This window comes from Leucopleurus acutus, assembly GCF_964270905.1.
Source record: "Leucopleurus acutus genome assembly, chromosome: X".
Taxonomy (NCBI): Eukaryota; Metazoa; Chordata; class Mammalia; order Artiodactyla; family Delphinidae; genus Leucopleurus; species Leucopleurus acutus.
Genome location: NC_139148.1, coordinates 127,821,119 through 127,845,832, shown reverse-complemented (window position 1 = coordinate 127,845,832; position 24,714 = coordinate 127,821,119). Strand labels below are relative to the sequence as shown.

At 53.6% G+C, this 24,714-nt stretch overlaps 1 pseudogene across 1 annotated transcript in view; it reads right to left on the bottom strand.

The window, feature by feature from the left end:
• Positions 1 to 14,326: 14,326 nt before the first annotated feature.
• Positions 14,327 to 24,714, bottom strand: part of LOC309978651 (spermatogenesis-associated protein 17-like) — a 94,761-nt pseudogene continuing 84,373 nt past the window's right edge. The window contains exon 4 of the transcript in view: positions 14,327 to 14,895. The product of the transcript in view is annotated as a spermatogenesis-associated protein 17-like (transcript). The remainder of the gene's footprint in view (positions 14,896 to 24,714) is intronic.

The following is a 24,714-nucleotide window of genomic DNA, read 5'->3' as shown; positions in this document are numbered from 1 at the left end:
GTGCTAATTAGTTGGGAGACTGTTCTAGAACACAAGTTTCCCAGCTCCTAGGCTAATTATCTCTCCGATGCAGCGCTGCAGAAAGAAAAAATCAGAATCGTAAAAAAGTTTACTGCAGATAGGAAGCCCCCTTAAAGGAGGAGAGTGGTTCTACTGTCAGAAGGACCACTTGCCTAAGATCAGTTTCTGCCCATTTCAGAAGCCTAAACAGACAGCAGTTGAGTTTCCTAGGGCTGATCTATTAACAGGTGCATTTTAAGCCTTTGGGTGATCCACTTAAAAGGGAAAAAATGATATTAAATATGCTGGCTAAGCTTGACAAAATCCCTTTCCTTAGTGAAAAGAATCAACAACAGTAAATCTCCTACCTTAAGATGCAGTGAATGTATGGCCCCGCTCCCACCCAAGCAACAGGCTATTTTCTGGTTGAGTTTAAAAATTCAATGACGTTCCTGTTTCAACCCACACATCTGTGTCACTGTCAGCGTCAGTGGCAGGAAAACAGACGAAGTCACCCTTTGCTAATGATTTCCTAACATGGAATTTCCTCGTATCTCCTCAAGCCTTTCTTCTTCCAATGCCAAACTGTTTCCCCCCCCTTCCCAAACACACTGTACTGAAGGAAAACTGAAAATGGTCACAGCCGGAAGAGGATGATTTTTAAGCAGATCTTATAAGGAAGAGCTGCAGCTCTTTGTGATATTTTTAAGGGGTGGGGAGAGAACTGCTAGTTTTTCTAAAGCCAGTACCAACAAAACAGAGACTTCCTCCTGGGCATCTGGGAATCTCTCAGCCTGGCTCTCTTTCCCCTTTCCCGCCTCCTTCCCAAGTTCCACTTTGGGCAACGTTAGTACATCAGTGTGGAAGGAAACACACTCAAACGCTGGAGGCACGAGTGGGGTGAGGCCAAGGCAGCCCTCAGGGCAGGGGACCAGCTTTGGAGAACTACCAAAGCACAAAGCAATATAGGAGCCCATCACGTTTCTCCTCTGGAGAATATCCTATTTAATATGCAAACTGGTCATCAAGAGCAAAGAGGGCTGTTACTTTAAGGGGAAGACGCTGATTAGCTGCTCTGGCTGGCAGCAAACAGCTGGTCTGTCCGGCAGGTTCAAGGCCATTTCAGCTTCTCTCTTATGGAGGAACCATATGTTCCATCTCGCACATCAGCAGCTTTATTTTCCAATGATCGTGTTCCAGAAGGGAAGCACAAAGGGGGAGGAGAAGGTAGAGCCCACAGTTTACCCTTTGAGTACCTTCTTGTGGTTTTAGATGCAGTTGGGATGTGTGTGTTTCGAGGGTGGGGGGGAGTTAACGCTTCCTTCTGTTCCAAAGACCAGAGAACAAATGTTCGACCAGCACTTACGAATACCCTCCAGAGATCGGAGGAGAGCGGAGCAGGGGAAAGATATGTGAAAAGGCACACACACTGTGTCGCCGGAAGATTAAATGGGAAGAGGGGGTGGAGCTGGCGAGAGACCGGGAGGAATTTGACTTCGCTCAGGAGACCTACCAGTCGAGTTTGGGCCCCGCCCACTTCTCCTTATTTGTCAATTTTTCTTATTGTCAGTATTCCCCTTCCGAACAAACTTTACAAGTAGAGAGGCGGACCGGTCTGGGGGTCGGGGGCGGGGCCGGCCAGGCCGACAGGCTGGCTAAAGGTTACTCCAAACATTATGTTTAACATTCCTCCGCGCAAGTCCGAGTTCCCGCAAGTTTGGGGGGCAGGGCAGGTGTAAGGGATAGGGGCCGGCTGAATCCTCACTCCAGCTAATGCCGGGAACCCGTGGGTCCCGGACACCCCCAAGTGCAGGGCCTTGGCTCCGTCAGAGGCGGTAGGCTGACGCACGTTCCGGAGGTGCATCCTCGTCCCTACCGCCTGCCCGAGCTACACGAACCTCGGAGGTGGCAGTTCCTATGCCCTCCCTCCGTGCAAACAAAGAGGCCCCGCGGAGCGTTTGAGCCCCTGTGTAGGGGGCTGGGGGTGGCAGGAGGGCGCGGGAGGAGGGAGGAGCGCAGCCGCGGGGTGGCGTTAGCCTCAGAGTCGCCGCCGTCGTCTCAGCCGTCGTCTTGGCCACCGGCAGGTGCGACAGCCGCCCTGAGTCTAGGCGGCGAGGGGCGCGGGCTGCAAAGCGAAACCGAGGAAAGAGCGCCCCCTATGCCCGCGCCCGGCGAGCGCAGCGGCGAGCGGCGTCTGCCCAACCCGCCGAGCGTGCGCCGCCTCTGGCCTCCGCGCCCGCCCGCTAGCCGAGCCGCCAGCCCAGCCGTCCGGGCCGCGGGGGGCCCGGGTGTCCACCGCCCGGCTGCCGGGCCCGCTGCAGGCGCCAGGAGCCGGGGGCTCCCCACGCCTTCTGGGGTTCCTGCGGAGGGGATTCGAGACCCAGCCTCCTCCCCACCGCCTACACTTGCCCTCCTGTCCCGGGCGGCTCGCCCCCGCCCCCTGCCTCTGCGTCCCTTTTCCCTTCCCTCTCTCCAGCCTCCAGGGAAACAAAGGGGCTTTTTATAAAGCGGATTGTCGGCAGCAGCAACGGCGGCGGGGGTGGGAGGGAGGGGGGAATCTATAAAGACAAGAAGAGGTGGAGTGGGGGAAGAAGCTGCGCGGCCTCCGGGAGCCCCGAGCGGCGGCGGCGGCGGCCGGGAAGCCCCAGCGGGAGCGAGGCCGACACCACCCGGCCCGTGGGCACCCGGGAGGCGGCCCACGCCTGCGGAGGGCTGGGCTGCCCCGCTGCGATGCTGCCCTCCGGCTTGCCGCAGCCTGGGAACGGGATCGCCCGGCCGCGGGGCCCGGGCCGGCGGGGGCGGCGCGATCCCCGCGGGGGTCTCCCTCGGGAGACTCGGGCCCTCTTCCCAACCAACTCTTTCGAAATTGCTCAGGCTCGGGGAGACTTTGCGTCTTTGTTCCAGCGCGGCCGCCTCTCGTACGCCCAGCTCGCTCGCCCTCACAATGTCCCGGAGCTGGCCTTGGTTGGCTACCCGCAAAGGGCACGTTCGCCGTGGGGACGGCGCCCTGGGGCCGGGGGGGGGGGGGAGAATTCCTCCTGCTGCCAAAAAACGACAAGCCACCCCAGCAAGTGGAGTTGCTTCTCTCCACCTCCCTCAGCCATCCTGTGCTCCCGCCCGCGCACACACTCCCACCCACACTCGGGGTGTCCCGCTCGGCCGCACCCAGCTGCAGAAGCGCGGCGGGGCGAAGCCCCCGGCCCGAAGTGCGTCTGTTTGCTCAGGTTCCGACGACTTCAGGGCAGTTTTCTGCAAGCTAATCCTATTAGTGTCTGCTCAGTCCGAATTTAATCACGGATCAAAATCAGACCGTATGGCCAGCTTTCCAAGCGGCTTCGGACACGCTGCATCGGGACGGAGCCTGGCCGAGCCAACTGGCCGTGAAAAGTATTTGGCGGCGCTCCGGGGGGCTTCCCGCCCGCCCTCGCTGGCGCCGGGCGCCGGGCTGTGCTGCCGCTCCGAGGCCTGGGAGCTCGGGGCGCGGGGGCGCTGGGAGCTCCGGGCAGGAGCCCAGTCGGGGCTGCCTCGAGCCGCCAGCTCTGCTCAGGGCTGCTCTCCAGAGGAGAATTTGGCAGGGGAGGGAGCGAAAGGCGGCGGGCTCGGCGCGCGCACACTCCACACTCCCGCTCGGTGGCGGCAAACTGGGTACGGGTGGGGTTGGGGGAAATCCTGCGCCCAGCGCCCACAGCCGACTGGCCCGAGCTCTGGGAGCCGGTATGCGAAGGCAGCGTCGCCGGTGGCATCCGGGCTGCGAGCGGCCCGGGGTGCGCCGGGTCGGAGCGGGAGCCTCCCGGTAGCCCGGCGCGGCCGGGGGAGCCCTCGTGGCCCGCGCCCCTCTGCCTTCCCTCCTCGGTACTCGACTGCCCCTACCCGATTCCAGACGCCCGGCGGGCGCCGGGGTGCAGGCACAGGCCACAGTCCCGGGCGATGCGAGCTGCGCTGAGCTCGGCCCAGCCAGTCCGAGAAGGGGGCGACCACGCGCAGCGCCAGGTGGGCCGTGTGCTCGGAGCAAACTTCGGGGTCCCCCGGCTCTCAGTATCCCCGGGCCCCCGCTTCTCCGCGACGGGGACCACAAGTGCGGGCCACAAGTGCAGCCCGGCGCCCCCAGAGCAGTCGGACCTCCCGCGCCCGCCCTCAGCCTTACCGTGCTGCGGAGCTCCCGCGGCGGCGGCGGGGGCAGTGCCCGAGGGGCGGGCGGCCACCGGCGCGGGCAGTCTGGCCTCCGGCGCCCGCCGAGCGGCCCGGCCCGATTGCAGATCACCTCTGGCTAGCGGCCGGTGCCCCCGCGCCCGCCCGCCTCCGGCCGCTTCAGCTCGCAGCCAAGTTCATGCCGGCGGCGCTGCAGCGGCGGCCTCAATCTGCTCGCTCCATTCCCACCGCCCGGCTCCGCGCCGCGCGCCCGGAAGGTGGAGTTTCGGGGGTTTAAGTTACTGATAGGCATTTCTCACTGCTGTGTCACTCGGGGAGGAGGAGACACGCACGCCGCACACTCACACACCCTCACACTCGCGGCGACGAGCGGCTCTGGCCTTAAAGGGGAAGCCACGCCGCCCCGCCCGCGACCCCGCCGGCCCCGAGCCCCGAAACGCCGAGTTTCCAGGCCCGGAGGGGGCCGGGGTTAGCAGAAGCGCGGCGGCCGCCCGAGGGGCCTACCGGGCCCTCGGGCCACTCTTTGGAAGGGAAAGCGGCCGCAGGCTGGCTTCGCCGCGGTTGCCTCGTTTCTCCACTCAACTCGAGCCAGGGCAGCCGGGCAGCAGCGGGAGGGAAGGAAGGGGCACGCGCGCACTCACCTCGGTGGCTCCGCACGCAGCGGGAGGCGGTCGGTGCCTTAGGTGGCAGGTGGCCCGCCTAGACGGTGCGCTGCTGGCGAGAGGCGACAGCGGGGTGGCCGTGCGCCCCCGGGCACGAGCGGATGGAGCTCGCCCGAGGGCGGCAGGCGGAGCCCCGCGCGCTCGGGAAGCCGGCTCACGGCAGGTAGACTTCCCGCTTCTGGGCCGAGCGAGCTGGTGAGCGGCGCGCGCCCCTGACGGACGCGGAACGAGCAGGGAGAGCGGGAGAGCCAGCACTCACCGGCGACAGGGCCGGAGAGCGCTCCAGACGGACCGAGACCGAGGGAGACGAGAGACAGGGAGAGACCGAATCCCCGAGAGGCCCTGGCGAGAGAAAGAGAATGAGAGAGATGGCAGCTCCCCGAAGGACCCCCGATCGTCATCCGGACTGGGGTGTCAGCGTCAAGTAGCCGGTTCCATACCCCCCTCCCCCTTTTCCCGTCCTCGGCAGAGACCAACCTCGAGCAGCGGCCCGGCCTCCTCCCCCTCGCCCCGGAAGGGTGCTCACCTTCCGCGGACGGCTGCGGGCAGAGGAGCGCCGGTCTCACGGCCGCCGCGTCTGCCCGCTGGCTCCCGCCCAGACGGCCAAGGCGACCCGCTGTGACGGCAGTGGGGACCAGGGCTCTCAGGTGGCGACTGCCGAACTGCACCCGCCCCGCTCCTGGCCTAGCGGCCCCCCTCCGCCCGGCGGGCCCCCGCCCCCTCCTCCTCCTTGCATTCCCCCGCCCCCCGCCCCCGCCCAGGTGCGGACCCTGTCTGTGCTGCCCGCCGAGGAGCCCGGGCGCGCCAGCCAGTCTCCCGCCTCTCTGGCCTCGGGCCGGCGGAGCCCCCGCGGGAGCTGGGCCGGCCTGGCCTCTAGCAGCGCGGGGTTATCCCGGGGCAGACACCTGCGGCTTCTGCAGGAACACGGGTTCCTCGTGAGCTGCCCGGCGGCGAGCCGGAGCGCGCCGTCCTCCCTCTGCCCGGGCGCGGAGGCCGGTGGCTCCTCTCCCCGTCTCCCCTGGGGCTGGCTCGCGCCCCTCCTCCGGGGTCCCCAACCGGGCTGCGCTTCCTAACCTGCACTTCTCGGGCGGCGGCAGGGAGCGAGCTCAGTTCGCGGACGCCGCGTCCGGTCCGACAGCAGCAGCGCCGAGCGCAGCAGCCCCAGAGCGGGCTCTGGGCTCCCGCCTGCACCTCTGAGGAGCGACCTGTCACCAGCACATCTGGTCACACTCGGCCGAGCTGCGGGCCGGGAATAAAGGGGTGGGCCAACCGCCCACGCGGCCCCTCCTTCCCTCCACGCCCACGCCCTCGGCCCGCGGGAAGCGCGGGGCCCCCTCCCAGAACCGAGCGAAGTCCTTTCGTGGGCTGCGTAGGCGCGACGGAGCCGGGCGCTTGCCTCTGAGCGTTTGCCCAAGTTTCCTGACTGAGGAGCGGCGTCCGGGCCCCACCGCGGGGCACAGGTGTCGGACTCCTGCTCCGCGGCCCTGTAGCGGGGCGAGCGCGGCCCAGCGGGCGCGGCGGGGTCCGCGGCTCAGCGGGGCTGCTGGGTAGGAATCCACCTTGGCCGGGCCCAGCCGGGGCTGCCCTGGAGAAGGCCAGCGGCCAGGAGAGGGTATTGCTCTCCGGTGACTGAACTGATCGCAGCCCTCACCTTCACTCCCGACAAGGCCGCGATGGAGTCCCCGTCCCCGGCCTGTTGGGCTACTGCGGGGAGGGGGGTGGTCATCCTAGAGCGAGTTCGTGTCGGCCGGCTTCCCGCGGGCCGAGGGCGAGTTCATGTCTTGAAGGGAATCAGATTAAACAAAACGGAACCAGGGGTAACTGTGTCTATTACCGAGCATGGCCCAGTGCTTTTAAAATTTGATTCCCGCCCGCCTCAAAGTGCGGTGGAAAATGGGGATCTGTTCCCAGAAACCTTCACTCCACCCTCATGTCCCTTCCCGTCTGCTTCCCCAGTGGAGCGGGTGATGCCCACTCCCCCCGTGGGTCCTGGGAGCCTGTGAGATCACAGCCGCACCTGTGCCAGAGGATGAGCGGCCCGTTTCGCACCACCACCTGGATGGCTGCCGGACATCTTGAGCCGCAGGCAGCCTGAGCTGAGCTCCTGATCATTTCTGAAACCGGCTTCTCCCATGGCCTGCCACCCGAGTCCATGACGCTCCGTCCTGCAAATTGCCCAGGCTGAATTCTCTCATTTTTTTTCTCTTTTGCTCACACCCCACATCCAGAGAAGCAGACAGTTCTGTTGTCTCCATCTTCAAGATGCATCCACACTCTCAGCCTTCTCCCCCGCCCCCCCCCCCCCCCCCCCCCCCCCCCCCCCGTCCACTGCTACCCTCTGGGCTCAGCCATCAGCATCTCCCACCTGGATTATTCCAGTAGCCACCTAACAGGTTGCCATTTCCTACCTCCCTCATCCTCCCCTCCCCACCCCAGTAAGGTCTCTGTTCTCTGAGCACCTGCAGCAGCTCCTCTGTAAACTAAAGTGCTTCTGGTGGCCTAGCAGACATGCCCCCATCCCCACACCTGGATGACATCATCTTCCTTCTTGCCCTCGCTCTCACCCTGCTCCAGGCCTCCTGACTCTTCCTCAACACACCAGGCACATCCCTCCTTAGGGCCTTTGCACTGGCTGTTCCCTCTGTTGGAATGCACTTTCCCAGATATCCACTGGGCCAGCTCCCTCATTTCCTTTCATCTTGACACAACCGTCACCTGGCCAACCTATGTAACAATTCAAAGCCCCACACCCATCTCTGGCGCTTCCTCTCCCCTTCCCTGCTTTGTTTCCTCTTTAGTACTTAATGCTAGCTGACCTCCTCCTCTATAGGTTAGATCCCAAGAGGGCCTCGATCAGTGTCTGTTTTGCTCACTGCTGTATTCCTAGCTCCTGGCACGGTACCTGGCAGGGAATATCTGCTCACTGAATGTTAGTAGAATTCTATTTTCCTGGAAGTTTTCAGGAAACTCTGGGGGCACAGGATTGTACACATACGCTGGGGAAGGGGCCCATAGCTGTCATTACATTTTCAGGAGGTTCGTGGTGTCCTTAAGAAGGATGGAGGTCAGGCAAAGAGCTTTGCATTCACGTGATGAAACCAGTCTCAGGTCATGTCACCAAGGGGCACTGTGGCCCAGATGCGTTGGGATTCTTTCAGCTACTGTTGGAAACAGAGGTTCCCTTCTAGTTGTCACCTTGGGTATTCCAAGTTTGATGGAGAAATGGGAGAGGAGGCCAGAGACGGTGAGGGTGAGTGAGGGCTTTGTTCTCATTGAGTAGACTGGCTGTGAGACCCTTTTGTCACTCCAAATGTGGACCGGGTCTGGCGCTAACAGCTCCCTCCATGTATCAAGGTGTACCATGTACTTTACCTGCATGAGTCCATGTACCCATTGTGGTGTTAGCCATTGTCATCTCCGTGTTCTCGATGAGGAAATGGGAGGCTTGGAGAGGCTAAGGGGCATGTCCTGCGTCAAGCAGCTGGAGAGTGGCCGAGCAGTAGGCAACTGGGCCTCAAAGCTTGGGCTGCTTCCACAGCGGGTCCAGGCAAGGAAAGGAATCCCACAGGTTCTCCAGGGGCTGCCCTTCTCCTGGGGAATCTCCTGGCTCTGTTGGTGCCCAGCTGCCAATCAAAGGGTTGGGCTTGGGCTATGGGGGTCCAGGAGCACCATGCCAAGGCCAGTGTGGGCCCTGCCTTTGGTCTGACCCAAACCTGGAGCTCAAGAGATATGAAAACAGTCAGCAGCCACCTGTCATTCATGGGCATAGTCCTGTGAACATACACGAAGTTTTCCCAAGTTTATGTGACCGATGTTGGGACCTTAACTGGGCAGCTTCTGGAATTCTGTGTGCGGCACAGGTAGGGGCCCATGGAGAACAGGCATGCTGAGTGCCAGTAAGAAACACACATCCAGTTGCACCGTTCATCGTTACACCCTTGTTCCAAAGCCTCCTGTGGCTCCCTACTGCCCACAGCTCTAAATCCCAACTCCTCAGCCTGGTGTTCCACAGGTGGCCCCAGCCTCCGTGTCCAGATTCATCTCCTGGTGTTTCCACACATGCTTCTGGGCCTCCTGCCCGGCTGGACTGTTGATTGAACGTCGAACAACTCTGGTTCTTCCGGCCTCTCTACCTTTGCTTATGTATTTCCCACGCCTAGAATGCCAGCTGTCCTGTCAAAATCCCACCTGACTTTCAGGGCTCATCTCAAAAGGCTCGTCCTCCGTGAAGCCTGGCCCAAGTTGCAGCAGGCACTGGTGCCCTCCCTCGCTCCGCCAGCCACGAGCCTGTCTGTACCTCTCTGACTCTGCAGGCCTTTGCCCTAAGCTCTTCCCGTTTCACTATTTTACCAGAGACGTTTGGGGTTCCCCCAAAGCTTCCCTGAAGAACTCACTGCTGACCCATGGCTGGGGCAAAGGGGGGTTCAGGGTGCCCTCCAAATGACGGAATCTGGACCCAGAGGGAAGAAATGGGGTGATGCACGTTGCAGGGCTCGCCACAACACCTGACGTTTCCCACCCCTCTCCCAGTTGCTGCGCACGTGCAGAGGCTGTTGGCTGTGCCCACCTGGAGGTCACCCCTCCACCTGCTCCTCCGGCCTCTCCCCTGGCTCCTGGCCCCCTGCAGCTATGCGCCCCCCCCCCCCTTCCCGCCGTGCAGAGGCCACACCCCACAGCCCAGGCTCTGAGCCCTAGGATCCTGGAGCATCCGCTCAGGGCTTCTTAACTCCTCCGCTGCATAGAGTCCTAAGCCTGATGACCAGTGTTTTCTGACCCCAGCAGACTGGAGGCCACAAGCAACAGGCACCTGGACAGACAAATGCCCGTGGGGAGTCCCAGGGTGGTGACTGGCCCACGCGGAGGAAGTACAACTTGACCTGGGAGGCTGTGCTGTAAGGATCTGCTGTCTCCCAGCTGTATAAGCTTCTGAGCCTTGGGTGTCTGCTTTGTCAAATGGGGTCATAGTGGGACCTGCCTTACTGGGGTGCAGTCAGAGTTGCAACCCTCTCTGTACGGGACCACCCTTGGCAGGGCGCCTGGCCCATAGGATGTTTGTCCTCAGAGAAGAGGCTACTGTTATGTACCCCAAACACCCCCAAAGACAGGAGGCAGGTATTGAATGAAAGATGTTGACTTTCAGGTGAAACGTGTTAGGATGAAAGCCCAGGCCTGCACATGGGTTGGAACCCTGTATGACACCGGGCAAATGGTGAGTGTTTTGATATGTCTGGCAAAGGGTGATTCTGTGCCAGGTGAGGAGCCAGATTGGGGCACTTGCGGAGCACACGTGGCATTTTGCCCTGGGGGGGTGGACGAGAGCCACTGGGAAATCATTTTGAGTTGAAGTATTATTTCGAGTTGAATTATTTCTCTTCACCATGTTCTGAAACAATTTTAATTTTCTCAGGGACGATGGTGGCGGTAGGAATTTTTAAGACTCACAATGGAAACAAATGGGAAATTGTTAAAATATTGATTGTAATTTCCTGGTGACTTCACTGTTTAAAAAATAGGAACCTTTAAGAAAAAAGCCCTCATTAGCAAGCGAGCAGTTAATTAAAGGGCTGTAGAATGGCTCGCATTGATTTCACCATGAAACCAGAAAGCCGTGGCTACAAGTCAATTTTTCCCCTGCAGCTCCTTGCTTACCATAAATGCCACTTCCAGAATGCCACAGGTAATATCATCAAAGCATAGATAAGGACGGGAAATGGTTATTGAAACAGAGATGGAGAAATAATTTAGGGAATTAGCGTAAATCCAGATGGCTGCCAGTTTTCCTCTTGCACCATACACACAACTGAAAGACATTGTCAGAGCTTTTATATAGAAAAAAGTATGCAGATGGCTTGCTAATTATTACTCTTTATGCAATGACATTTTTTTCCAATAGCACAGGCACGACTCGGGCCCCACATGGGAAGAGGCCCCATCCACTATTCTAGGACCCTTCAGACCATTTGCAATTTTGTGATTAGGGAAAAAACACACATACACAACAAAACCCAGGCCTGTGGCTGTCCTAGCAACCAGCTAGGCTACTGCTGCACCATCACTACAACCTTTCAGAAGGTTAATATGACGTAACACCAGGGAACCAGCCGGAGCCCAGCATCGAGCAGGCATGCTATCCAGGCAGACGTCAGCGGGGGTGGGGTGGGGGTGGGGGACCAAAAACGGACAACGTGTTCCCGCTGTTCTACGTTTGGAAACACGATCATCTTAACAATAAAAGCAGCCCAAACTCTGGGTGCACCAGTCCCTGTGCTTCACATCGTGGGCTCAATGAAGCCTCATAAGAACTAATTTCAGAGTTGAGCAAACTGAGGCTCAGAGACGTTCAGCAACTTGTCTGAGATCACACAGCTACTCACCGGTGAAACCGAGATCCGAATGTCCTAGGTGGCCTGGGACCCAGCAGCCTCCACAAAATCCCATTAAGACAAAGCTCACCAGGGGATTGGGAAGGAACACGCACTTCTTCGCATGTTACCAGCTCTGAGCCCGGCGCTTCGGCGCTTTGCTAGTTGGCTGGCTTGCACCAGCTGATGAGAAAGGACTGCTACATCTTTAGCGATTTTATGAACTTGTTGATGACTCTTGGTAGCTTGAAATTGGCCGTGGTGGGAGTAGCTACACCACAGAAATGGGCAAATGCCGCAAATCAGGGACACTTACCAACATTCCATTGCATGCGGGCATCAGAGCCAGACCGCCCGGTTCAAATCCTGGGCCCACTGCTTACCGTGCGGCCTGGGGCAAGTTTCCTAGTCTGCAACGTGGAGATACCACAGCGCCTGTCTCATCGGCTTGTTGCAAGAGTTAAACATAATAATCCATGTGAAAGCACCTGGCGCAACAGAAGTGATGGGCTAGTGTTAGTTGTAAAAATAAGTGTACTGCAACTACTAATTATCACTATTATATTAGGCAGCCAACCACTTTCGTCTAGAGTCCAGCAACATGTCGTAAATGTTCTCCCTGCCTCTGCTCTCGCACACTCCAGTGCATCCTCCTCACAGTAGCTAGGGTAAATTTCTAGAACACACACTTTACCTCATTCCCCCCTTTTGCTCAGAATATTTCTATGGCTCCCTATTACCCTCAGGGAAAAGTCGCTGCCCCCAAATACCAAAATCTCGTAGTCTGCTCGGGCTGCCATAACAAAGTACCACGGTCTGGGGGCTTAAGCAACAGAAATGCATTAGCTACCAGTTCTGGAGGCCAGATGTCTGAGATCAAGGTGTGGGCAGGCTTGGTTCTTTCTGAAGGTTGTGAGGGAAGGCTTTGTTCCAGGCTTCTCTCCTTGGCTTGTAGATGGCTATCATCTCCCTGTGTCGCTTTACATTTTCTTCTTTCACTGCACGCCCTCTGTCTAAATTTCCCCATTTTTATAAGGACACAGGCAGTATTGGATTAGGGCCCCACCCTACAGCAGTATCACCTTGCCTTAACTTAATTAATTACATCTGCAGTGATCCTAGTTCCAAATAAAGTCACATTCTGAAGTACTGGCAGTTAGAACTCCAACATATGAATTTTTATGGGACACAATTCAACCCATCGCAGTCTGCCCTCTGGCCCCCCACAAAGTTTGTGTCTTTCTCACATGAAAAATACATCCAACATCCCGTCCCAACACCCGCAAAAGTCTTAACCCAATTCAGCATCAACTCTCAGTCCAAAATCTCATCCACATGTCATCTAAATCAGGTATCGGTGAGACTCAGGGTATCATTCATCCTGGGCCAAAATTCCTCTTCACTTGTGAAAACAAGCAACAAGTTATCTGCTTCCAAGATGGGTGTAAAGGTTATTTTGTTTTTCCTTTGAATCCAGCCTTTTTTTCTTAGAAATATATTGGAGATATTTTTTCAAATTAATAGGTAAAGATCCATGTTAACATTTTTAATGTCTTCATAGTATTGCATTTCATGTGTCTTACCATTTATTTAACTTAACATATACTAAGAAGTGTTCAAGTTGTTTTCAACCTTTGGCCATTATGAACAGGATGTATCTTTGAATTAAAATCTTCAATCACACACAAATATGAAAAATTTTACTTAGACTGCTTCATGCTGTGAGTCACAAATACTACATAAATGCTCCAATGGGTAATGGTACTTATTTTATAAACCTTTGAAACTGGAATTCCACTTGGCATTATATGTATGTTTCTCCATTAGCTCAGAATATTTCATATTTCCCCTCACGTATTCCTTTGGAGGAGTTCAAAGGTGGTCACTTCTATCTACATTTGACATACTGACTTCCAGTTGGAGCATCCAAAGTTATAAACGTGGGAGAGGCAATACTAACTAAACGTAAGGAACGTAGTTGCTTGCATCTGCTTTGTGTTCTTTCCAACGGACCAGAGCTTTCCCCTGGTTCTTGGTGTGGGAGGACCCCTGGGGAATTAACTAGCCTAATTTCTCATTCCCGCCTCTTTTCCTTCAACTGTAGTAATCTTTTCTGTCTTCATCCAATATCTCCTTTAAGTTTGGCTGATGTCAGAATACCTCCTATTAGTCTCTCGTTGATTATAATCACTTCTCTACTCTAAAGCGCCTTCGCAATTAAATACAGCATTCATTGAGAGTTTATTTTGCGATCTTGAATTGTATGTGGGTATCTCTGTTCTTCTCTAGTCTGTAAACTGGTCATCAGAGACCCAAGACGCTATTTATTTGGAATCCCCTAAAGGCACCTCGCACTTTAAATAACACACATATTGAATATAGTATTTTTTTTTCTTTTTTTTTCTTTTCTTTTCTTTTATTTTTTTGGAGTATAATAGTATTTTAAACTATACTGTATCTATACAGCAATGAGAAATATTTTAGCTTTTGGACACCATCAATACTTTCTCATTATATTATGTAAAACTATTTATTTACTGTATTAATTAATTTAAAGAGAGAGGGTACTTCAGGTAATTTTCAGTTCTACTTTGAGTTCATTTTGGAGAAGGAATTTGACATACAAAATCCATGATTTGGATTTTTTGCTTTTTATTTACTTTTGGCTGCGTTGGGTTTTCGTTGCTGTGTGCGGGCCTTTCTCTAGTTGTGGCGAGCAGGGGCTACTCTTCGTTGTGGTGCATGAGCTTCTCATTGCGTTGGCTTCTCTTGCTGCGGAGCACGGGCTCTAGGTGCGCGGGCTCAGTAGCTGTGGCTCGTGGGCTCTAGAGTGCAGGCTTAGTAGTTGTGGCACACGGGCTCTGTTGCTCTGCGGCATGTGGGATCTTCCCGGACCAGGGCTCAAACCCGTATCCCCTGCATTGGCAGGTGGGTTCTCAACCACTTCACCACCAGGGAAGCCCCAAAATCCATGATTTTTGAATGTTGAAAACCATTAGACTAGAAGGAAAGAAATATATGGAGCTGTATTACATATAACTATTATTATAGCATGGTTTTTAAAAAATGCTTGATAGTTAAGTCAATCTCATTTGATTTTTTGTTATTTACTATAGCATTTTTTGAAGTACCTTTTAGCAAAAATGCATACCGTTATACAATTTGTCCAGCTTTTGAATACAATTTTCCATACTTTCAGAAGAGATCAAATGATGGCAATACAGTTTGGAAATCCTTGTCACAGATCCATTTCTTAGGATTTTCATCTCGGAAATGTTGACTTGCATAAGCGTCAGGACCATACTTGTTTGATAAATGCATTGTCGGGACATACTTTTTATTTTTATGGTAGAAAGAAAATGGCAAAAACCTATTGTCATTCACATTTCAAGTCCATTCCTGTCTCTGGAGCTGTGCTCTGGCCCCATTTAGCCCATCGATCAGTTCTGCCACTCACAGCGTCGGTTCCAGAGGCTTGTAGCGCTGTTCCCATACTTCAGAGACATCGCAGAAGGGTCCCTGACATCGTTTCCTATCAATGCGTGGCAGAATTCCGGACGGAGGAAAGGACCAGGCACTCGGCAAGCCAGCCAGCTGCCGAGGCTGACAGAGTGCTCCGGCTTCACTTTAGGTCTTCAGTGCATTAAAGGCTTTGCCTTCTGTAATCACAGCTCTCATGAATCAGGACCTTTTCTGAACGGTGAGTTGTATCTACCTGGAATCTACCTGGAGGGTCTCCCGCAGAGGTGGGGGGTGGCTGTGGCTCACCGTGGGGACAAGGACACTGGCCAACGTTATTTTTATGTGCTAACTTGACTGGGTTAAGGGAGGTCCAGAGAGCTGGTAAAGCCTTATTTCTGGGTGTGTCTGCGAGGGTGTTTGTGGAAGATATTTGCATTTGAATTAGTAGACTAAGCAAAGAGATCTGCCCTCACCAGTGTGCCTGGGCATCATGCAATCCATAGAGAGCCCAAATGAAATAGGTGAAGGAAGGGTGGATTCCCTCTCTCCTCTTGAGCTCAGATGTCCATCTTTTCCTGCCCTAGAGCTTCAGAGCTCTTGGTTCTCCCACCTTCAGACTCTGGGACTTACCCCATTGGCTTCCCGGGCTCTCAGGCCTCCGGACTTGGACTGAATTGTGCTGCTGGTTTTCCTGGGTCTCCAGCTTGCAGATGGCAGATCTGGGGGATGGGACTTCTTGGCCTCCATCCTGTGTGAGCCAATTTCTATCACAAATCTCCTCTTCTTTCTCTTATCTGTGTATCTATCTATCATCTCTTCTTGGTTCTGTTTCTCTGGAGAACCCTGACTAATACAGCGGGACAGGCAGAGGGTAGCCATTCCCATTCCAAAAGGGAGAGATTGGAAGGAAAATAGGGACCACGGGTCCCAGGAACGTCTGAAACCTAGCAGGGCAAATTCCTTTTGATTTTAAGGCTTGCGAATAATCCTCTGGCTCAACGGACTGCCCTCCGGGTTTGTTCTTTCACACCTCCATGCCGCGCACTCCGTATTCCCGCGGACCAGAGGACCGTCCTTTCCCTCCTCACCTGGGCCACTCCTCTCAGCCATCAGGCCTCGGCTGAAGCCTTCGTTCTCGCCTGTGTCACCTTCACGGACCACGGCCCCTCCTCCCCAAGGTCAGGAGAAGGGGCTGCCTTTTTACAGAAAGCACCTCTGGCTCTGGCGGGTGAGCTGCCGCTCCGGTGGGTCCTTAAGCCCTGGCCTGTAACTGCGGATCCGTTCACCTCCCCACTAGACTGGGTGCCGCTGGATTTCAGGCACCAGCTGTTGTGTATCAGGTTTTAGCCCAGGGCCGGGCGCAGAGCTGCTGTGAGATATGTGAATGCCTGTGTGTCTGAGTGACGAACTGCACAGAGGAGCCTTTTCTGAACACCTACTGTGTGCAGAGCGTTGGACTTGGGCTGGACACTCTTGAGAGGGCGAGGAGGGACCATCTCACACTCATCATTAGAGACAACAGATGTATCGCCCTGCAGAGCTGGAGGGGCCCTTGGCAGCAGGCGCTGGCACCTGACACATATTAACGCATCAGATCCTCAAACCAGCCCTGCGACCCTGCGACCCTGTGAGAGATTATGTAGCACAGTGTAAAGGCAAGCAACCAGGGGCCAGCCTGCTTTCAATCCAGGCTTTGCCACTTAGAAGCTGTGTGACTTTGGGCAGTTTGTGCCTCCCTCTCTGTGCCTCCGTTTCCTCTTCTGTAAAATGGGGCTAATTGGGGTACCTACCTCACGGGGTTGGAGTGAGGATTCCGTGACTTCATATCTGTCAGGTGTCAGCTGTCACTCAGCTACAGCCGGTTTCTAGCTGCTGCTGCAAAATGCTTGCCAGTGCAAAGCACACTCATACACCCAGGGACAGGGCTGGGAAACGCGAGTCCTGTACGTGAAATGACTATAGTGCACCAACAGGCAACATGGACAGATAAATGTGTGTATGTGGGGAGGAGGACAGTGACACTGGATGTCTGTTGGTGGCAGCTCCTTCAAATGATAAGAGGCCTGGCCTGGGAGGCAAGACCCCGGGTTCCCAGCTCAGTCTTGCACCTGACCCAGTGTGGGACGTCGCGCAAGCTCCCTTCCGTCTCTGGGCTGCACTTCTGGCTCTCCACAGGCTTGGACCTCCCATCTGCAGCATTTTCCAGAAAGTCCCCCCACTTGCCTTGGTGGTTGAGAGACCAATCCTGGGTTGCAGGCGGCCTCCAATTGTGCTGGAGCTGTAGCTATGCCTTCCCATCCTGCCCCCTGGCTGCACAGTGTGTCTGCCAGCAGGGAAGCAGCAGGCCTTGTGGAATGAGTATAGATGCCACCTGGTGCAATTCGAGTAATGAAACCAAAGGGCAAGGTGGTGGCTTGCCACTCTTCCTGTGAGCTGGGCCATTTGTCTCCCCAGCCCTTCCTCCTGAGCACAGAGGCAAGCAAGGCCAAGAAGATGCTTCAGTACCCAAGTGCATTCTCTCTGGGCACCTCATCACTGCCCCAGCACCTTGGGACCTAAGATGCAGTGCAGTCTTCTTGCCCCTGACATGCTGCTGCCCGAGGCTCTTCCAAGGTGGCACTATATGGGGAATTACGGTACTGGGCATTTGCCAGGAGGAAGAGAGTCTGTGCTTTACATGGGACTGAAATGTCCCTGCTGTTCAGAGAAAGGAGATTCAGAGAAGAAGGCAAAATCAGTGCCTCTTGCAGCAGCCAAATTTCCATCTCGTTGCTGTGTGCCGGCAACGTGATGCCCAGAGCCAGATCACACAGGCTGGTGTCACGTTGCATCAGCGGCGAAACAAACAGCTTTAGTAATCAAGTCCCCTGGCTGCGGTGGCAGATGCCTGGCTGGCTGGGAGGGCCACAGTGATCACTCTAGAGATGTGGGGTTCTAAGCAAGCCAGACGTGATGCCACACTGAGCCTTGAGGACGGCTCAGCTTCTTCCCCGTCCTGCCCCTGTCCCCAGGCCTGTCCCACAGGAGCCCTCCTTCCCAGTATGTGTCATTGCTCATTCCAGGGTCCTGGCCCTGTCTGTGAAGCCATAGCCACACAGCGGCTCCTCGTTCCTGAAGAGCAAACGTGGCAGTGTGCCACATCACGGGCACCACCCCACCATGCCACTTCGTGGGCTCAGTCAGGCTGGTGGAATCAGAGCAGAACCCTCAAGAAAGTTCTGGACTGTAAATTCTGTAGTGTGGCCACGAGGGACCGCGTTTCTCTATAGTAGGATCAACAGCAAGCAGAACATTTCCTGCCCCTGATGGAGGCATAGGACCCGATGTCCCAGCCAAACTCCATGCCAACCTCTCTTGCTCTCTGCTCAGGGCTTGTTCCTGATAATGAAATGGCCATTTTGCCTGTGTAACATTAGTGATTTATTAGTGATTATTGATTTTCTTTTTTTAAAAATTTGTTTATTTATTTATTTATTTTTGGCTGCGTTGGGTGTTTGTTGCTGCGCGCGCGCAGAGAGCAGGGGCTACTCTTCGGTGCGGTGCACGGTCTTCTCATTGCGGTGGCTTCTCTTGTTGCGGAGCACGGGCTCTAGGAGCGTGGGCTTCAGTAGTTGTGGCGCGCAGGCTTCAGTAGTTGTGGCTCGCAGGCTCTAGAGCACAGGCTCAGTAGTTGTGGCACACGGGCTTAGTTGCTCCGTGGCATGTGGGATCTTCCCGGACCAGGGCTCGAACCCGTGTCCCCTGAATTGGCAGGCGGATTCTTAACCAATGCGCCACCAGGGAAGTCCCTGATTATTGATTTTCAATTGTGGTTTCTTGGGACTGTGGGATGCAGCAAATCCAAGGCATCCTGCCTGTGGATCTCCATCCATTTGCTTGAGGCCATGGGCTCGGATGCGAGCAGCTCATCCATGGCCCAAAGGGCCGCTTGCTGCTGCGCAGTTTCCTTCCACTCACTGTCTCCCGAAGACGCCTCCGTCCCTCTTCCTCCACAGCCCTAGCTACAGATGGGAGCGGACAGGGCTTTAAGTGGCGGCTCTGATGATTTGTTTCCGTGGCCCTGACTGGATCCAGTTCCCACCTCTCAGGACCCGCTCTGCCCCCTTTTTCCCCAGAGGTCTCCCTCCTTTATTCTCCCTTAAAGGATTCTTACTTCTTCTGACTGTCCCATTGTTCCCGGGCTTGGAGAGTGGCGGCCTCCGTCCTGTGGCAGGAAGTGAGCAGAAGCCCCTGGGCCAGTAGTCTGTATTGCTCGTGGCCTTGGTCCTTCCTACCAGCAGCTTCCTGGGTCTGGAAAGAATCCTAAGCGAGGTGGTTCAACTCCTTCCCCGACCCTGTCCCTGATTCCCGGCTCCAGCTTCCAGCCTGAGAAAAAGCACCTTGCCCCAGCACCATACGAGGCGTGGAGCAAAGATCTGGTTTTTTTTGTTTTCTGTTTTTTTTTAAACAATGAAAAAGAAGGAAAAGGGAGGGCTATTTCAGATGTGCTTAGCCTCACCTGGCTCTTACTCTAGTTCTTTCTGTGTGGAGGTTCAACAGACTTCATGCAGGTACAGCTCGAGAGCACCTCACCCCAGGTGCTTAGCTGCACGCCTCTATCCTGGCCTCCTTTGCCGCTATGACATGGAGGTCCAGGGTGGCTTGTTGGCCATGCGCACGTGCCCCATGATGGCCAGTTAGGCTCCCACGGAGGGAATCTGGCCAATGGGGAGAGGAGATGAGAGCTAACTGCTCCCCTTCCTCCCCCTAGTTTCGAGACATATTTCATTTGGCTTCTCAGAGGCTTATATGGCATCAGACAACCAGTCACCCACCATGGTGCATAATTAGATATCATATACTTGTTCTGGCTCTTCCTCCTTCCCTATTTTGCCCCCCTGCTCACCCCCACCCCTGCTCTCCGGGCTCCCATTTCCCAATAAAGATACATGCATGTGACCCTTTGTTTTAGGTTCTGCTTTCTGGGGAACTGGGTAGTTGGTACTGTGAAGGGCCTTAGAAATCCTGAGGATGGGATTTGGGAGCTGGACCTCTAACTAGTCAGTGGTAATAAGGACCCCCTTTATGGTGGAAAAAGGGGTGTGGTAACTTCTGACGTGCAGTGGCATCACAGTAATTCAGATTCTCACCTGTGAAGCACGTGGTTCTGCCCTCGAAAGCACGGGCACAACAGGAACCAGAAGGATCTGGGGGCGGTCTGGCTTCTGTTACTTTGAGAAACTTGCCGTAAAGAAAATGGCAGACGTGGGTCAGCCAACCATCAATTCAAAACAGCCTGTGAAAACCAGAGGGAAGCATTTAAAGGGATCCTTGTGTCCTTCAGCAGTAGAGCAGACCAACCCAATATCAAACTGTAAAAACACAATGTAGCAAAGGAGATTAAATAGAGCCTCAATAGTTTTCTGTATCACGGTCTCAATGGGAAAACAGTGGGACTTGGAGACCTTGAGTGGGGACATTTGGGTGGATAAGCCTGAGACTGTTGAACCCCCATACTCTCTGGAAACCTCCACTACCTCTCATTGCCTTCAGGGTGTTAACCAGGGTTAGCTCTCAGTGTAGCCTAAGCTTGGAAGTACAGTTCTTGTTCTGAAAGAAAGTAGCTTGCATGAGAATTGCAGAAACTGGCTAATACATGCGAGCGAGAATTGTGACAGTGCTGATGGGAGTTGGCTATTGAAGACGGTGGACCCAGGGAATTGACAAGGGAGAATTTATTGACAATAGTGGCACTCACTTGTGCCCAGGGATTCCATGTTCAGACAAAAACATTGGGAAAGGGTCCTAATACTCTCCTGGGATGTTCCTTGAAACTTGGACAAGACAATAGCCTATAATAAATGAGATGGAGTTGCCCTAACTTTCTTGGTATGGTAGCATAATATTCAGAGACGTGTTAGAACAGATACGTTATGTGATATCAGAAAACCTACCATTTGACTGTGTTCCTTGCGTAGGGAAAAGAACGCTTCTGTCATCAGGGCAGTATGTGAGAGGGGCACTGGCATATTTGAGAATCTTTGTAGGTAGCTGTCTTCTCTAGGTTCAGTGTTACAGTAGGAGATACCACCATGGAACTGGGTTCCTTTGTATCAGTGGAGATGATGAGATTCTATTGATAGAATGGCAGAGGCCAGGTGGCAACACTTAGCCATTATTGTAATGGGAAGCAAGGTCAGACTAGCAACTGAGGTGCCATACCTGCTGGGATCTGTACAATGACCAACAGACCATGTGTTCCTAGGACAGATAGGTGGATTGATAACCAGGGTGTCACTTGATTAGCATAATTTTAAACAAAATCTAAAGCTTATGAGCAGAAGGTGGGTGTCAGCCACCACAGTGAAAACCTCAGTTTCCTATTCAGTTTCCAGATCTACGTCACTTTCCAAACCCAAGCCCAGATTGAAGGGGAGACTGGTTTCCTTGTGGAAGAACCCTACGGTGCCACCACAGTTCCATAGGACAAATATTTTCCCAATCTTTCCCCAAAGGGACCTAAGGACATTTGTGACGGTAACTGTGCTAGGAAAAGGGAACTACTTACACTTTTTGAGAACTGTTGAATACAGGGTATGAACTTACATCAACATCAGGAAACCCAAAATGCCATCATGGTTTTCTTGTTAGAGTGGGGACTTCCTGAAGTCAGATGATAGGTGGAATTCTGGCCCAATGGTCTAATGGGTCTGTGGACCCATCCCGTGTCATTTCCCTGGCTCCCAAGTATATAATCGGGATAGATACCTTTAGCAGCTAGAAGAACCCTCACATGGGTACCTGACTTGTGGAGTAAGAATTATTTTGATAGAAAAAAATCAAGTAGAAAATGCTGAAACTGTCTGCTCCCTCAACCAAGATAGTAAATCAGAAGCAACAGAGGAGGAATTGCCAAAATTCGTTCCACTATCAAAGACTTAAAGGATGCAAGGGTGGTGGTCCCCATCACATCCTTGTTCAATTCACCTATGTGGCTCCAGGATGAATTGTGGAAGATGACTGGGGACTGCTTACTGTAAACTTAACTAGGTGGTCGTTCTAGATGTGGCTGAACTGCTGGATGTGCTATCTTTACTAAAGCAGACCAGAACATCCTTTGGCACTGGGTGTGTGGCTATTGGTCTGGAAAATGCATTACAGTAAGTCCCCTACATACGAACAAGTTCCGTTCCAAGAGTGCGTTCGTAAGCCCAATTTGTTCGTCAGTCCAACAAAGTTAGCCTGGGTACCCCACTGACACAATCGGCTATATAGTACTGTATTGTAATAGGTTTATAATACTTTTCACACAAGTAATACATAAAAAACAAATGAACACAAAAAATAATGAAAACAATTTTAATCTTACAGTATAGTACCTTGAAAAGTATAGTAGTTCAGTACAACAGCTGGCATCCAGGGGCTGGCCTTGAGTGAACAGGCAAGAAGAGTTACTGATGGGAGGAGGGAGAGGAGGTGGGAGATGGTAGAGCTGAAGGGTCGTCAGCAATAGGAGTCAGAGGGCAAGCTGCAATGTCACTCACACCGGATGTTGACGGAACGCACGCGCACATCTTTGAAAGTTCGCAACTTGAAGGTTCCTATGTAGGGGACTCACTGTATTTTAATCCCTATCAGTAAGTGGGATTAAAAGCAGATTGCCCTTATACAAGGAGGCCAGCAGTACATATTCACTATTTACCCCACGGTTGGGCGGATCTCTGCTCTCAGCTCTGTCCCAGCGTAGTCTGTAGGGGCCTTGATCTTGACATTTCACAGAGCATCATACTGGTCCACCATGTTGATGAAATTGCTGACATCAGGCTAATTGGACCTGGTGAGCATCAAGTGACAAGTACCTCAGATGTCCTTGTAAGACACATGCAAATAAGAGGGCGGGAGGTAGAACCCAAGAAGATGCATGGGCTGCCATGTCAGAGAACTTTTTAGGGTTCTAATCATCTAAAACATGCCATGAAAAAGACAAAGGACAAATTATTTTTACCTTGAATCACCCACACTAAAAAAGAGACACAACACTTAATGGGTCTTTTTGGATTTTGGAAGCTGCAGAGAATGCAGTTGGGAATTTTTCTGTAAGATATTTATTGGGTTGTTCAGAGGTTGCCAGTTTTGAGTGGAATTTAGAATGAGGGAGGGCTCTGCAGTGGGCTGAGGCTGAAGTTTGAACTTCTCTACCTCTTGGGCCTAATGACTCAGGTCTGATGGTGCTAGAGGTATCTGGGGTGGATGAGAATGCTGGGTGGAGGCCTTGGCAAGCTCTAATAGCAGAGACACCCAAGTGCAGACTCCTAAGGTTTTGGAGAAAGGTCATGATTTCTGTGGCAGAGGATTTTTCTCCTTTTATAAAAGGGCTCTTCAAGTGCTATTGGGCTTTGGTAGAGACTTAGTGTTTGACCATGGAACCCCAAGTAACTATAAGTCTGCAGTTGCCCTTCATGAGCTAGGTATTTTTAGATCCAATAAGTTATAAGGTCAGGCAAGTACATCCTTTGTATGATGAAAACTATTATAATTGGACTTTGGATCCAAGAAGGTCCACAGACTCAAGTAAATGGCACAGACAGGTGGCCCAGATTCCTGTGCCATCTACATCTGTTGTGTTGACCACACCTTTCCATCAGCTCGGACCTACAGCTTTATGGAGTTTCCCAATGACCTGCTGATGGAGGATAAAATAATTTGGGCCTGGTTGTCAGATGGCTTGGCACAACGTATTCGTGAAAGCTGAAAAAGAAGTAGACTGTTGCTTCATTCCAACCCTACTCAGTGATGACATAAAGAGGAGTGGTAAAGGGAAATACTCCTAATGGGTGGAGTTGCAAGTGACAGAGTTGGTCATCAACTTGATGTGGAGGGAGAAGTAGTTTATAAAGGTCAGACCCCTGGACGGTAGCGATCGACATAGCTTGTGGTCATGGATTGAATTTTATCCACCTTCCAAATTCATGTGTTGAAGTCCTAACCCTGGTACCTCAGATTATGACCTTATTTGGAAATAGGGTCATTGCAGATGTAATTAGTTAAGATGAGGTCAAACTGGAGTAGGATGGGCCCTAATCCAATATGACTGGTGTCCTTATAAAAAGGGGAACTCTGCACACAGAGACACGCATAGAGGGAAGATGGGATGAAGAGACACAGGGAGAGACGGCCATCTTCAAGCCAAGGAAAGAGGCCCTCAGGAAGAACCCACCCTGCCCACTCCTTGATTTTGGACTTCAAGTCTCCAGAACCTGGAGACAATACATTTCTGCCCTTTAAGCCGCTTTGTTATGGCAGCCTTGGCGAAGTAACGTACCAGTTGGCTAGAGGTCTGGAGGGAACATGCTTGGAAAATCATGTTCATGGCAAAGAAGGTGCAGCAATGGGCTCACTGGGATGACCGTGTAGCCAATCACTCATAGTAGCGTGCCTGATAGAATAGCCTGTTAAAGGCTTATCTAAGATGCCAGCATGGGGACAAAACACGGGGGTCGAGGCACTGTCCTCCAGGACACAGTAAGTACATGGATCCAACGGCTGATATATGGTCCCCAATAGCTAGAACCCACAGATCTGGAAACCAAGGGCTGGACAGACAGAGGAGTGGGCCTTCTCACCATCACTCCCAGTGACCCATTTGTGGAATTTGTGCTTCCTGTTCCTGAAGCCTTAGTCTCAGGCAGATAAGTTCTGGTTTGATGGGACAGAATGTCTCCCCCAGGGGTCACAGTAAGTGTTCCATTGAACTTGAAGCTGCAGTGACCATCTTGTCAGTGTGGGTTTCTCGTGCAAGCAAGCCAGCAGGAAAAGAAAGGAGGGGTCAGGGCTGCTGTCATACAGTGGTGGCGGGGAGGAATGTGTTTGCAGCCCAAGGAATTCGACGGAGGTGTTTGCTCGGTGCTTCTGTGTCCAGTAATAAAGGTGTGAACGGGCAATTGCAGGAACCATGGCCCACTGAGGTCAAGGCAGCTACGGGCTAGACTCCTGGGCGGTACAGGTCTGAGTTGCTTCACAAAGCAAGCAGCACAGAGCAGTCAAAGGAACAGAGGGTGCAGGAGGGCGAAGGGGATGAGCAATTACGGCCCAGGCATCAC